Here is a 16,055-nt window from a genome sequence, read left to right as displayed (position 1 = left end):
TTTTCCTCCTCCTCCTCCTCCTCCTCCTCCTCCTCCTTTTTTCTTTCTTTCTTTCTTTCTTTCTCTTCTTTCTCTCTCTCTCTCTCTCTTTCTTTCTTTTGACAGAGCCTCACTCTGTCACTCAGGCTGGAGTGCAGTGGTGTAACCTTGGCTCACTGCAAACTCTGCCTCCCAGGCTCAAGTGATCCTTCCACCGCAGCCTCCCAAGTAGGTGGGACTACAGGCATACGCCACCATACCCAGCTAATTTTTGTATTTTTTATATAGATGGGGTTTCACCATTTTGTCCAGGCCAGTCTTGAGCTCAAGCAATCTGCCTGCCTCAGCATCCCAAAGTGCTAAGATTACAGGTGGGAGCCGCCGGGCCTGGCCTAATGGTACATTTTCATAATATTGAAAGAAGTTGCATTTACATCACTGAGCCAGTACTAGTCATCAGGGAGGAAAGTAGGAAATCTAGAGTTAGGCATTGAAAGAAGTTGCATTTACATCAGTGAGCCAGTACTAGTCATCAGGGAGGAAAGTAGGAAATCTAGAGTTACCAGTACTAGTCATCAGGGAGGAAAGTAGGAAATCTAGAGTTAGGCACTGAAAGAAGTTGCATTTACATCACTGAGCCAGTACTAGTCATCAGGGAGGAAAGTAGGAAATCTAGAGTTAGGCAAATAGTCTTGGTTTTTATTAATAACAAATTATTTATTAAAAATAGATAAAACATATTCTATAAAATAGGTATTCTAAATTTGCTTACTAACCTGAAAATATTCTAAAACAGATAATCAAAATAATTTTAAATAATTATATTAAAAAATGTGGCTTTATGAATTAAACTTTTCAAAAGAGAAAGTTACCCAAACTGTTTGTGTCATACACACATAGATATGTATGCATGTACACAGACATACATATAATTTACTCATGGATCAGAGCAATACTATAGACAGAATGTATATAAATTTTTCTGGGCAAGTTAGATTAGTGTATGCTATGTTAGTCAAGGTTCAGTGCAAGAAGTAGAAACAACTGTAGATATTTTAAGCATAAAATAATATTTCACAAAACTTCACCAATTATCAGGTGCACCATTATTTCTAAAAAATGCGAAGTGCTATTAAGCTATGCCAAACTGCCTTAATGATAGTCTTGAATTAGTTGGTCACATCAGCCTTTTATTATTTGAAGTTATTTTACCTATTTTTTGGGATTTGGTTATTTCTACTGCTTTTGGTTGCATTACTTGACATGATATAGGCAATTGTTTTGCACATATTTAAGTAATGAAATTGAGAATCTCTGTTTTAAAGCAGGGGCTGGCAAACTATGGCCAATGGGGTAAACCTGTAAATAAAGTTTCACTCCAACACAATCATGCCCTTTTGTTTATCTACTATCTCTAACTCCTTCTACAGTGGCAGAGTTCAGTGGTTGTAGCAGAAAGGATTGTATGACTTGAAAAAAAAGTGGGGCTTTTACAGAGAAAAAGTTTGCTCAACCCTGCTACAGGGAAATATATATCATAATAGGAACTATGATCTCTTGATATTGTGGTACAACTATGCTAAGTACTTTATGTGGAGTAGAAGTCTCTTATCCAAGAGGGAAACAAATGTTAGTTGATTGACTGATCAATTTAATCAGTCAACAAATATTTATAGAGTAACTACCATCTGCTGAGAGACATGTTCAAGGAATTTGAAATATAGGGCATTTAAAGACAAACAAAAATCTTTGTTTTTATAGAGCATACACTCTAATTGCCTGTGAGAGGCCAGGATAAGGGTGGATAAAGAGGAGTTAGAGAATGACTGAATTAATATGTAAAACAAGTATTATGACAGGTCATGATAAATGCATATGAAAAGAAATTCAGGAGAGGTAGTGCTAGAGGCAGGGCTTCAAATTAAAAAAGAGAAATCAGTTATGACATTAGTCTGGGCAAGGACTTTTTGGAAAAGATGTCAAAAGGGCAGGTAACAAGAGCAAGAATAGACAAATGGGACTACATCAAACTGAAAAGCTTGTGCACAGCAAAGGAAACAACAGAGTGTGAAGAGATAACCTACAGAAATGGAGAAAATATTTATAAACTATGCATTAACTAAGAAGTTAATATTCAGAATACCTAAGAAACCCAACTCAATAGCAAAAAAAATTCGATCAAAAATGGGAAAAAGCTCTGAGTAAATATTTCTTAAAAGAAGTCCTACAAATGGCCAACAGGTATATGAAAAAATCCTTAACATCACTAATCATCAAGGAAATACAAATCAAAACCACGATGAGCCATCACCTCACCCCAGTTGGAATGGCTATTATCAAAAAGATGAAAAATAGCAAATGTTGACTCAAATATGGAGAAAGGGGAACTCTTCTTGTATGCTGTTGGTGGGGATGTAAATTTGTACAGCCATTATAGAAAACAGTATGGAGATTTCCTCAAAAAATTACAAATAAAGGTGGATGTGGTGGCTCATTCCTGTAATTCTGGCACATTGGGAGGTTGAGGAGGGAAGATTTCTTGAAGACCAGCTGGGGCAAAATAGTGAAACCCTGTCTATGCAAGAAACAGAAAAATAAGAAAAAGCTAAAACTAGAACTACTATGTGATCCAACAATCCTACTACTGGTGTATATCCAAAGGAAATGAAATCGGTATGTCAAAGAGATGTCTGCACTGCAATGTTTATTGCAGCACTATTCATAATAGGCAAGATATGGAATCAATCTAAATATCCAAATATCCACCAATGGATGAATGGATAAAATGTGGTGTATATACCTAATGGAATATGATTCAGCCATAAAAAGAATGAATTTTTGTCACTTTTAACCACATGGATCAACCTAGAGGACATTAAGTGAAATAAGCTAGGTACAGAACAACAGATACTGGGCGGGGCGCAGTGGCTCATGCCTGTAATCCCAGCACTGTGGGAGGCTGAGGCGGGCGGGTCACGAGGTCAAGAGATCGAGACCATCCTGGCCAACATGGTGAAACCCCGTCTCTACTAAAAATATAAAAATTAGCTGGGCATGGTGGCATGTGCCTATAGTTCCAGCTACTTGGGAGGCTGAGGCAGGAGACTCGCTTGAACCTGGGAGGTGGAGGTTGCAGTGAGCCGAGATCGTGCCGCTGCACTCTAGCCTGGCAACAGAGCGAGGGTCTCGCTTTCGCCTCCCGATAAGCGACTCAAAAAGGAAAGAAAAGAAAAAAGAAGAACAAATACCGCATGATCTCACCCATATGTGAAATCTAAATAAATTGATTTTATATAGAAGTAGAGAGTAGAATAGTGGTTACCAGAAGCTGGGGGAAAGTACAGGGAAGGAGAATGATGGGAGGTTGGTCAACGGGTACAAAGTAACAGGTAGGAGAAATTAGTTCTGGTGTTCTATTGCTTAGTAGGATGACTATAGTCAACAATAATGTATTTCATACTTCAAAATAGCCAGAAGAGTGAAATTTGAATGTTCTTACCACAAAGAAATGACAAGTGTTTGAGGTGATGGGTATGCTAATCACCCTGATTGATCATTGCACAATATATATACACATTGAAACATCACAGTGTAACTCATAAATATGTGCAATTATTATATGTAAATTAAAAACAAAGAGAATGGAAAAGTCAGAAAAGTCTCACAAAGGCAATGGTATTTGAGTGAGGACTTGAAGGAGGTGAGGATAAGCCGTGAGGATATCTAGGAGGAAAGCATTCCAGATAGAGATAGCAGTCACCTCACAGGCAATAAGGAGAGGAAATGTCTTGCAGTTTTGAAGAAAAAGTAAGAAGGCTTGTATCTTTAAAGTGAAGAAATAAGTAGAAAATAAGATCAAAGAGGTAAAAAGAAATGGTGCAGGGGCCGTGCAGATTATGGACTATTGTGAAGATTTTAGTTTTTCTTGTGGATGAGTTAGGAAGCCACTGGAGACTTTTGAGTGGAGGAGTAATATGAGTCTACTGAACTGGATACCTCTGTTGCTCTGTGGAGAAGAGCTGGAAATGGGGCAAGACTGAAAGCCATTAGAAAGGGCTTAGGAGGCAATTAAGGAGCATTTGCCATAACCCACCTAAGAACTGGGAGTGCCTTAGACCTTTGCAGTAGTGACAAAGGTGGTAAAAATACATATGCAAACTTTTCATGGTGCAAAACATAGAATATATATGGAAGTGAAGAAAAGAATATAAGAAACCCCTCCAACTTCAAAAAAATTAGTAACTCAGGACCAATTTTCTCTTGTTTATTACCCATTCAATCCTCCTACTATATTATTTTGAAGAAATCTCAGACAGTTTTGGATGTATTTAGAAGGTAAAGCTGATAGGATTTACTGCTAGTTTGGATGTGGGGAGTAGGCTTCAAGGAAGACTCCTTGAGTACCAGGAAGGAAAAGCTGAGATTTACTGAGATGGGAAAGACTAAACAAGGGGCAAAGCTTTTTTTGATGTTTATGTTGGGGGAGTGAAAATCAGGAGTTTGGATTTTCATGTAATAGTTTTGAGAATTTATTAGCTATTCAAGAGATGAGATATATATCTCCCGACTTCCTAGTGTGACAATTTGGGGGATCTTTTTGATTTGCACCTGCTGACCTCACCCATTACATTTCCTTCCAGTTCCCCACAGGAATTGGATCCTCTTTTGTGTTTTTGAATGTCAGTGATTCCCAAACGTTGCTGCATGATAGGACCATCTGGGAGAGACTTAAAAAACTCTGATGTGCAAGTTGCATCTCAGATCCACTGTATCTGAATGTCTGAGGGTGGATCCAGGCATCAGTACTTTTAAAAAGTCTCCAGATGATTCCAATATACAGCAAAGTTTGGAAACACACTGCTCTAGTTCCAGTATTGCAAAGCGTGGTCCCCATCCAGCAGATGTGGTCCTTCAGCCAGCAGTGTTGGCAACACCTAAGAATTTGTTAGAAATGCAAAATCTCAGGCCTCACCCTGACCTCCTGAACCCAAACCTACATTTTAACATCTTCTAGTGATTTATATTCACATTAATGTCTGAGAAACACATCTGTCTTTTGTTTTTATGCCTTTGCAGAAGTTGTCTTCTCTGCCAAGTTGCCTGCCCACCCATCCTGCTGCCTCGTTCCCATTTATCCTTTAAGATTGACCTCAGCCATTCCCTTCCTGGAAGGCTTTCTTATCCTTCCCACACCATGCTCAGGCTATTCTTCTGGGGACACCCTCTATTTACCTTTATTATATCTTTTTTTACAGCTTACTGTAATTGTTGGTTTAGCAGATAGTCTCTTAGATTTTGGGCCTACAGCAGCAGAGATCCATATTCCTGGTAATATGTGCTCAGTCAGTGTTTGTTGAATGGAACAGCTAAGGCAAGAATTGGTCAGGTGGGACTGTCACAGGCCTAGATGGCAGGGCACTGAGTCTGTCAGATGAAACCACTGGAGACACTGGCTCTAATGAGCAGCAGCCCTAGTGTGGGTGAGCGCTGATCTTTGAGCTGCACGAGACTATTGATTCTCTTTTATCTTCTGTGTTATGGGGAGAAAGACTGTGGCTTGTAAGGTGTGTGCTCATAGCCTGAACTTTTTTTTTTTTCTTTTTTGAGATGGAGTCCCGTTCTGTTGCCCAGGCTGGAGTGCAGTGGCATGATCTCGGTTCACTGCAAGCTCCGCCTCCTGGGTTCACACCATTCGCCTGCCTCAGCCTCCCGAGTAGCTGGGGCTAAAGGTGCCTGCCACCACGTCTGGCTAATTTTTTTTTTTTTTTGTATTTTTAGTAGAGACAGGGTTTCACCATTTTAGCCAGGATGGTCTCAGTCTCCTGACCTCATGATCCACCCGCTTTGGCCTCCCAAAGTGCTGGGATTACAGGCATGAGCCACTGCGCCCAGCCCATAGCCTGAACTTTTAAGGTATACCCTCGTCATAGCAGTAATAGAGAATGAGGGGTTAGCATAGCTTTAATTTATTCTAAATTTTATTAGAATTGTTTCTTATGATAACTTCTTTTCCTAATTTTTAAACCAGTACATAGAAAAGAACAATGAAAATATAAATTATTTGCAATTCTAAAACAGCAAAAAAGAAAATTATTTTAGCTTGTGCCTTTCTAGGATTAATATAAAAAAAACTGCATTTGTCATATAAGGACCCACATCATCTGATACTTTTAGTACCTATCTAACTTTCTTTTCTCTCACTTGTTTCCTCTTCTGTAGACACACTCACCTCATTGTTGTTGCTTATGCACCCCAGGCACACCCACCTTCAGGCCTTTGCTCTGGCTGTCTTTTCAAAGTGGGGTAATCTGCCTCATACCTCCTCGCCTTCTAGTCTGTGCTCAAATCCCACATTCAAAAATTGCCTATCCTGACCACACTATTTAAAACTGCAACCCATTTCCACATTTCATCCCCATCTCCAATGCCCGCTTCCAATCCCCATTGTCCTGCTTCACTGTGCTTTTCTTAACAGAATTTAAGATTTTCTAACAGACTACGTAATGTACTTATTTTATTACATCTATTGTTTATTGTCATTGTTGATTCTCTACGTCCTCCCCATTTAATCTTCAAGGGCAAAAGATTGTTATGAATTTAATAGTGATAGGCATATAGTAGAAGCTCAACAAATATTTGTTGATGGAATGAATAAATATATAATGTATCTAAAATAGTAACATAGTATAACTATGTTTTGTGTACTGTTGTTTTTAATTTAGCAATATACTGTTGTTGTACTGTATTGTTAATTTAGCAATATACTGTGACCGTCTCTTCACATAAATTAATATTCTTTGACAAATCTATATTGCTGAATGTTTTTATGACTCCAAACAATTTCTGTAAGCATTATTAAGCTCCAGCATCAGTAAAGATTTGAAGCATGAGTAGGGAGAAGCTGACCACATCCCATTCGTCTATTCAATGTACACACACCTGGCCTACTGTATGAAAAAAATAATGGTAGAGAGACTGAGAAAATAAAAACCCAAATTATATATATTGAAATAAGATTCTTGCAGGCAAGATTCTTGGAGCTACATGTGACTTGACTTTTCTTTATTTCTTTATTCTCTTGACGTTATTTTTCTCTTGTCATTAGTACATGGTAGATTCTCTCTCCAGCTCTGTTTGGAGTCAACCCATTCTCACTGCAGCTCTGTTTGGAGTCAACCCATTCTCACTTCCAACTTGCCTTGGAGGTGTCTGTAATGAAGCTGCCCCTCTTCTGCACAGGACCGCAAAATCAGCAGGCTTCTGTTTTTCATAGCTGCTGATTCTGGGCAGCTGTGAGAATCTGGCAGCCCATGTTTCTGTGGGTGACTGGTCCTCTGGTTGGTGGCAAAATAACTCCAGACTAAAATGCACTTTTTATTCTTAGATATCAGTCTCAGATTTAGGGGGAAATTGTATGTGATAGAGAAGAAAGAGGCATAGAGTCTTGTGATTAATGGAAAGAAAGAAGTTCATTTTGTCTCTAGTCCCTTTCTTTGTTCCCTGATCCAGCTTATTCTCCCTTATTCATTGTCCTGCTGCTGACCATTGTGATTGTGTGGCCACCTATGGGTTTTTCATTTATTTACCAGCATGGTTCACACATTCCAAATGACAGCAGAGACATTAGGAGCCATAAGTCACCCAGCGAAAATGGCCAGTTTTCTGATTGTTCTTCTTTGGCATTTGTGTTATTTTAAATTACTTGCCTAGCTAATTATCCCAGGAGACAGTGAGCATTAAGGACCTTATGCTTGACTACAGACGAAGTCAGAGAAGGCTAGCATCTATGTTCGGAAATGAATTTTTAAAAAGTGAACACTTCTGAAGTGCACGTTACTCTTTTCCTTAGGATGAAGAAACATCCTGAGAAGGTTGACATGCTGAATGCCTTGAAGAACTTCAATTGAGATGCCAGATGAAAGTGTAACTAGAATTTCTATGGCTTAAATAACGAGAGTAAGAGACCTCTATTGTTATTATTCTGCCAGTTTTGTTCTCTTTCTCTTTTCTATGTTGTGTATTTGACATCTTTTTTTGAAATACTGTATTTCAGTAACTATTACTTCCTTCAGTCCAAGGAGATGTCTGAGAAGTCCTACTTGGGATGAAAAGATGGACTTACATAATAAAATATAATTTATAAAGATAATTTGAACATAAAGTAGATCACAAGACTATCTTTCCTAGAGATGAATTTCGTAAGTCTGACGTGTATGGATAAAAATTATATATCACATATTTCTTAGAAGTGAGAGTAGATATCAGTGTTCTTTCTGATTAGTCCAGATAATTAGGAAAGAAGTAGAGGGAGAAAAACACTAGAAGTAAGAAGGTTTGATTTCATGTGTAATCAGAAGAAATATGTAAGTAATTTATCACTAATTCAAATAGTCAAGAAAATTCTAGGAAAAGCTCTAGGAAGCATAATTAGCTATGCTGAGGGTTGAAACATTTGCAAAATGTCACAGTTATAAATTGCTATTTTCTTCTGCCTGAGACCTGAGCAATGCTTTATCAACAAATCCCAGAAGACTTTTTAGCAAGTCTTAACATGAAATACTTGATGCAGACTTTTCACCTAGAAAGAAAAGTGGCTGGCTTTGGAAGGTTAGCTTCTTACTTTTTGAAAAGCTTTCTGGAACTCTGCCACCTACACTTTCTGGGCTTCATTTACCCTTGGTGAAAAATGAAGGGATTGTACCTGTCACCCACTTGTCTCCCATGGGTGTTATAGAGCATCTAGAGAAAGTCCATTTACCCACAATCCTGTGCTCTGAGTGACAGGCCAATGGGCCTCCCTGGCCCAATAATGTGTTCTTGGTCTCTTCTGCTTCAGGTAAGGGAATATCTTATTATCCCCCAATCTCCTATTGGTAATATTTATTTGCTACAGTTCAGACAGCCCTTGATTGAATACTGAACTCAAATACTTACCTTAGACAAGAACCTTGACCACAGCAGTCTTTTCTAGGCCTGGTTGCCATAGGTTCTCTTCACAAAGCATACTGGGAATGGATGAAAAGTTCTGATATTGCAGCTTCTGGGTGTGATCAGGACTCTTCCTCGCTATCATTGGTTGTGTCTGAGACTGTCTAGCTGGGGAGATTTGGTTGGGGTAGTGGGTGAGGGAGGGCTATAACTGTGGGATGCTTTTTTATTTCCTAAATTTCTTTCCAAGAACCTCTAGAGTCACTGGAATTCCACCCCAGTGGCTTTGATTAGCACGTGGGGGAAAGTTTACCCTCTCATTCCTAGAGCTACATTAGGGGAAACAAGAACTATGCTGTTTGGGGTGAAGTTGATATTAATTTTCCCTGAGAAACAATACTGTTGATGATGGTTGGGTTCTGTGGGCCTATTAGTTAACAATATAATTCATCTATAGTATGAGTTAAGTGGACTTGTGTGGGCTATTCTATTAATACATTGTCTGTAACGTTGTTTCTATGAGAATAATGTATCCTGAGTTCCAAAAAATGGACTTAAAACATTTGGAATACACACCATTACTCAGTGGGGACTCGTGGGGCAGCCAAAATGGATGGTTCAGAAAATATGGTCCCTGCTGCCATTCACTAGTGCTTATAAATTTCAGGCTCCTAGTTTTAAGTTTCTTGAGAACTCTTCATTTCTTCACATGATTTAGGAGGTAGAATGTGTGCAATTTTCTAGTCAGCTGAGAAGGTTCATTCTCAATCCATTTATTTTTGTAGTTTGGTAAAAGGATATCCTTTTACTTTTTAAAATTTAAGTTATTAAATAATAAATGAACATTGAATATATATATAAATTTTCTACATTATTACCATTTTGGGGGTAAGAATATACTCTTACCTAGCAACAATCAAAAGTATAAAAATCCTTATATAATTTCCTATATATGTAAAACTCTCTGTATGAATTCCTTATATAATGTCAACATCTTTTGGTTCTGTCAATTTTTGCTTTTAAAGTTATGCTTTAGATGTAGACAAGTTAAAATTTTTCTGTTATTTTGGTGAAATGACCCTTTTAAACATGAAGTAGTAATTCTTTTTTGTTAATAATGCTTTTTGCTTTAAAGGTAGTTTAATCTGATATTAATAAAACTATATCATGCAGAATTGTATATTCAGAGTTGCCTGTTATAGAGGAAAACTGGCAGCAACAAAAAAGTTTAACAATAGGACATTGGATATATACAAAGAATATGTTCATACATTGATATACTACGCAGCTGTGTAATACAATGTTATACATTATAACCTTCATGAAGAAAAAAGCTCACAGCTGTGCATGTAGAAAAGAAAATATAAAAAAGAAAAAAAAGAAGCATACTACAAAATAGCTTGTATTATAGCATGCTATTTTTGTACCCCCCGATACATATGTAAATATATGTTTAGCAAATAACCTGATATTATCCACTAGAATATAATATTGGATACTTTTGAGTGAAGAAATTATGAATAATTTTAAATTTTTTGTTCTCTTTTAAAAATATATTCCTGTGTCATGAGTTAATTATTTATTTCAAATAATGAACATATGCTACTTTTAAAAGAAATATAGCCTTTATTTGACAAAAAGCTCTCCTATTATTCTGTAGTTTATAAACAAGAATTCTGAGCCAGATAAATAACTGTTCTTTAAAAATGTCCGTGATTCTTACTTGTTTTCTTTGTAGATTTTTAAAGAAAGATAACTACTTTGAATTGCATAAACTTTAATTTCTACAACGCAAATGTCTGGGTAGAATAGTAAAATTGTATCCCATATTTTTTCAACAAAAGTAGTCATAAACTTGGAATGGACTATGACATAATACATTGCAATAATTATATAAGATTTTCGATTTCAAACAAACATATTAGGAAGGCCGAATTGAGACTAGAATTTTAGAAGTACAAATGTAATTTTTTTTGCATCATGATTGAGTAGAAAAAAATCCCCTCAAGTTTGGCTAGCTGAATGAGCATGTTTTAAGTAGAATGTATTATTTTGTTAGTGTACCCCTCAGAGGTTGGCAGATGAGTAGCAGCAACGCAGTAACAATATAAAGCTGTCACTTGGTGGAGCTAGAATACTATGTAATTCCAATATCCTCTTTCGGCAGATTTCTTGGAGAAAATGGTTTAATGGCAAAATGTAAGACTATTGCCCCCAGTTGCCAAATATTGAAGTACTTAGCCTTTGGGGAATCTGGTTTTATGGTTTTCTTTATTATTGTGCCAGAGTATGAGTAAATGCTAAACTTACGGGCAAAAGGTCTTTACTGATTACAGTTAATAAATTACAATCTTTTCATCATGCTGAATTCAATGCCTTCCCCCCACCCTGCCCCAGGAGTTAGTTTAAATGAATATTATCATCTATTGATTCAGTGATGTTTTCACACTTTTCATATGGCACCTAATAGGCCAGTATCATTTCACTTGCTATGTCAATTACTGTAAAATCAAGATGGGCTTTTAGGTAGCTTATGATGCCTGGAACAAAATGCTCAGTGGATATTATACAAGTGTTTGGTGAGGAGTACCAGCTTCTGGGATTCCCTGGGCAGGGTGGAAATTTTAGATCAATTCAAATATTGACCAAAACTTTTTAGATTAAATTTTAGGGTGACCAGTAAATGAAGACTGCTATAGACTCAGGCAATCCTTCCCTGGAATGAATTTAACGCTTTTGGAAAATTCTGGATTGTAGCCATTCTTACTTTGGTCTTCCCAAAATTGAAAAATTGAAGAAAGATTTTTCATTTGTATTTATACATAGGTATGTATAGTTTTGTGCCTTTATCAAGGTTAAATTGTGCCAACCTTTTCTCTCAGGTACTAGGCATATTCCAAAAAGACTAATTTTAAAATTAGATTAATATCTTTCATCCTTAAAAGGTGTTAGCTCAGATAACATTATTGCATACCTTGACTATGTGAATGGATGCTGAAATTAATGTATTTATGGATCATTATGTTGGCATGTGAAGAACAATAATTGAATTTTTAATTTTTTTAACTTTATAAATTTAAATTAATTTTTTTTTGAGACAGGGTTTCACTCTGTCATCCAGGCTGGACTGCAGTGAAGCGATCACAGCTCACTGTAGCCTTGACCTCCAGGTTCAAGTGATCCTTCTGCCAGACATTGATCCACTGTGCCCAAATGAGGATTTTTAAAGATTTCCTATTCCTAATTTGGCTGGGTTCTGATTCTCTTATACTTTTGTTTTTTCATAGAAGCCTTTTTTTTTTTGGCAGTGAGAAAGATTTTATTTGACCTTAAGATAATTCTATTTGGGAAAAGTGGGGAAATAGGATAATCAGTCTTTTATTACATATTATGGTCAAGGTAGATCCAGGTTTTGTGGGACTAAAGCCTATGTGGTTTGAGCTCTTTTATGTAAAAGGATACAAAATTACAAGTGCAAAGTTAGGCATAAAAGTCCACATTTATTTAAAATTAGAAAAAAGTAACCGATTGAATAGTTTAAAAAGCTGGGACAAAACCCTCGAACAGTTAAAGATCCAGAGAAATTAATATTTTTATTAAATAACTGCCAACACATCTGTATAATTATTTTCCACCTACCAACTTATGGTTCCATACATTCACAATCTAATTTCTTCTCACATAATTCCAGTTTTGACTACCATAGGCATATTCATATCATGATAGGACTCTGTCTCTCACCTTTGCAAAAAAATGCTGGATAACTCACCACAGTGGGCATTAGGAGTATTTTTGAAATCCATTTCTATACTAGGAAAGCCAGCAATAACTTAACTATACAGGGAAGTGACTGTGAGCCACATAAATAATGTACATTAAACTCAAGCCAAATGTATCACCCACTCAACATCCCAGGGTCTTGGAAGGACCCCATGCAAATGAGGGACCCTGAAAGCTAAAACTCTTTAGTAACACAGTAATTCTACCTTTTTGAAATCCTTTTGTCAATAACGTACCTCACTTGATTAAAATTGTCATCATCTTTAGGGTGATTTAAAGTTTGGGAACCATTAACAGTAACATTCATAGATGAAAGGATTGTAAATTTGGGTAAAAATATTCTTAAAAATATTTGCCATATAGACAAGGAGGACATAACCATAGGGATGTTATTTCAAGACCTTATTTTCTAAGTATCAATTATTGGCTTTTAGTAATGAGTACTGAAGAAAGTGTTAGGACTGTCTTACAGATTTTTACAAAATTCTGACAAAATATTTATGATTCACCATTATTCTAATATACCATTAAGAAGCACTGTTTTTTTTAAAAAACGACAGCTTGAAAGGCATAGCTACTTTCCTATTACTTAATTTGTATTCTTAATCTACCAGAAAAATCTGCAACTCCAGCAGTAAGATCATTGATTATTTATTTCATGGATAATATCCACATTGTTGAAAGGCTCCCCGTTTTAGTGTTTAAACAAACAAAAACAAAAACAAAAGCAACACAGCCTTGTATCAGACATGAAATTGTGTTTTTATTTGATGATTCCTGGAAGTCTCTTGACTCCTTAAAAGAGCACCTTATGCATGCACTTGAACACTAAAGCCATAGTAATAGTAATAGTTAACATCTATCGAGTGCTTTCTATGAGCCAGACATTTAGTGAAGTGCTTTACTTGCATTCTTTGTTTAATTTTCTGAACAGCTCTATGAGGTATGTGCCATTTTATGAATGAAAAACTGAGGCTTAGAGAGTTTAAATAACAAGCCTAGATCCATGCAGTTTGTAAAGTGGCAGGCATGGTGGCTGAATATATACTTATTTTAACTACTTTGCAATAGTGTCACAGAAGCAGTCATTCAATGAATGTCAGGAGGGTTCAGAACTCATAGATAGCACTTGAATAACTACAGCTTCAAAAAGGGAGAAGCTCTAAATTTAGGAGAGAGTATAGCATAGGAAAAGATGGTAGAAGTCCAGGCACTAGAGTCAACTGTATTCTGGCTCCATCATTTACTAGCTGATTGACTTTTGACAAGTTACTTAATCTTTCTGTGCTCCAGTTTCCCCTGTTAAAAGGGGATAATCCTAATAAGATGAGGATTTAATGAGGTGGATGAAACATTTAAGCTGGTGGGTGGAACAGTAAACTCTCGAAAAGTTGTATCATTATTGTCTATTAACATTTATGCTTATTTGTCCTTTGAAATAGAGTATATGACTTGTGCAATGATAGGCAAACAGTATAAAAAATTTTGTTGTCTTTCTTTTCTAATACATGTATTATTTAGTTAAGGACCCTCTAGGTATATTGGAGAAATATTATAATATCAATACAAAAATGCATCCTAGTTTTAAAAAATAAAAACACTTCCCGGGAAAATTAAATTTTAAAAGTTTATACCATATTTGTATTTTTGTGTTGATTTAAAGGATATTGCCACTATATGGAAGAATTTCCAGTCCAAGTATGTTCCTGTAGATGTTATGACTTTTCAAAACTTAATCTACTATTTATGTTATAAAATTATTAATGTCATGTAGCTGAGCAGAAACATTAATATAACATAATGAGAAAAGTTGCATTTCTACTCCTGATACTCCTAATAAACACATTATTCATTTTTTATTCAATTTAACTGCAAATAGCTATACTGAAAACATTGCCAAAGGGTACATTTCTATTTTAGGGTGACAGGAAAATGACTCCTGAAGAGTCTTAGAAGTGAGAAACAAAATATGAATTATATAGTGGTGGGAAAACATAAAAGATTCTGATGTCTATGAATAACTATATTTCCCAAAGGAATAAACATTAATGACTTTAATTAGATTATAATCACTCCTGAGAGCAAGCTCTTGCATGAGATAAAAACACCTGACAATGCATTATGACTGAGCTTTTCTGTCAGCAACATAGGATAGATTAATATAAATGCCATTTAAAGGTAGAGAATTGTCTAGAGGTAAACTAAGCCCTTAATCAGTGCTGTTGTGATGGAAAGATACTCTCATAATTAGGTCAAGTTCTATCTTGGTCTTGACAGTGGTACATCATATTGAGATTTAAGACAGGACTGTAACTGTGGAAGACTCCAGAATGTTATCTCTTACTAACATTTCTTCACAAATTGTGTAAAATTAAACAAATGAGAGTTTTTTTTGAAAGTTGCAATTTATATTGTTTCTTTTATTTACTGGAGGAACTCTTTAGAAATAATCTGTTTGGGATTAGATTTACGGATTTCCTTTCCTTTCTTGGGCACACTTTTGGAGTCTGTATTTGCTCCATCAGTCATTTTTGGTTCAGAGGACTCTGCTAAGAATAGAAGCATTTTGCAGTTTCCTTAGGTATTAAATTGACCCAGTTGTAGGTGGAAAAGCCCACTTCAGTCAAGGGTTTCTAGACCTTTGGAAAAACAGCAAGTATTTATTGACATGCTAAAAACCTAAGTTCTCTAAAATTTCTTAATTTATCTTGTTTTTGATACTTTTATTGAGGGTCAAAAAATCTCAGGTGGGGCAAATCTGTTATTAATATTATAGAACTTTCGTGAATTATGATGCTTTAGATCTATCTATTTTTCCAAGGCTCGGCTGACCAGTGCGTATAATGCATTTTATTGTGGTTTTGTTAGTAAAGAGTTAATCTGTCACTGGCCTCACCATACTTCACGGTATTGAGTCAAGTTTCCTGTGACATCTTTCAGAGTCCATTAAGTTCTTGCAGAGCCACAAATTCCATCTTCAACACAAGTTAGGAAGGTAATACAAATTAGTGAAGCAGGCGAGGCGAGACAATAGCAAACTGGAGGTCCATCCTCTGACTAAGGGACAGCAGATACTCAGCTCATGGTAATCAGATCTTACGATAAAAAAAGGCTGGAAATCTGGGTTTTCACATAAGCAGTTTGATAGTTAAATGTTATTAACTAATTAAACAAAAACTTAGTAAATGAATTAAGCCGTGTCTGTTACCCTTTTATGATGTCTATATAAGGAATTTAAAAAAATCTGTCAGTTTCTATTTTTTGTACACCTTTTCCACACTACAGACCAAATGCTGCAATACATTTGAAGAAAAGCCATCTAACCAACATATTGTAGTGTTTGAGGGTATTTCTCCATGCATTTCACT

At 36.1% G+C, this 16,055-nt stretch overlaps 1 long non-coding RNA gene across 1 annotated transcript in view; it reads left to right on the top strand.

Annotated features, from left to right (window-relative positions):
* Positions 1 to 16,055, top strand: part of LOC131384134 (uncharacterized) — an 82,545-nt gene that overhangs the window by 28,833 nt on the left and 37,657 nt on the right. The window contains exon 3 of the long non-coding RNA XR_009214693.1: positions 7,829 to 7,935. This is a non-coding gene — a long non-coding RNA (uncharacterized LOC131384134). The remainder of the gene's footprint in view (positions 1 to 7,828; positions 7,936 to 16,055) is intronic.

Source organism: Hylobates moloch, unplaced genomic scaffold, assembly GCF_009828535.3.
Source record: "Hylobates moloch isolate HMO894 unplaced genomic scaffold, HMol_V3 SCAFFOLD_8, whole genome shotgun sequence".
NCBI lineage: Eukaryota > Metazoa > Chordata > Mammalia > Primates > Hylobatidae > Hylobates > Hylobates moloch.
Note: the sequence above shows the minus strand (reverse complement) of the source record. Positions and strands in the feature narration are given on the sequence as shown.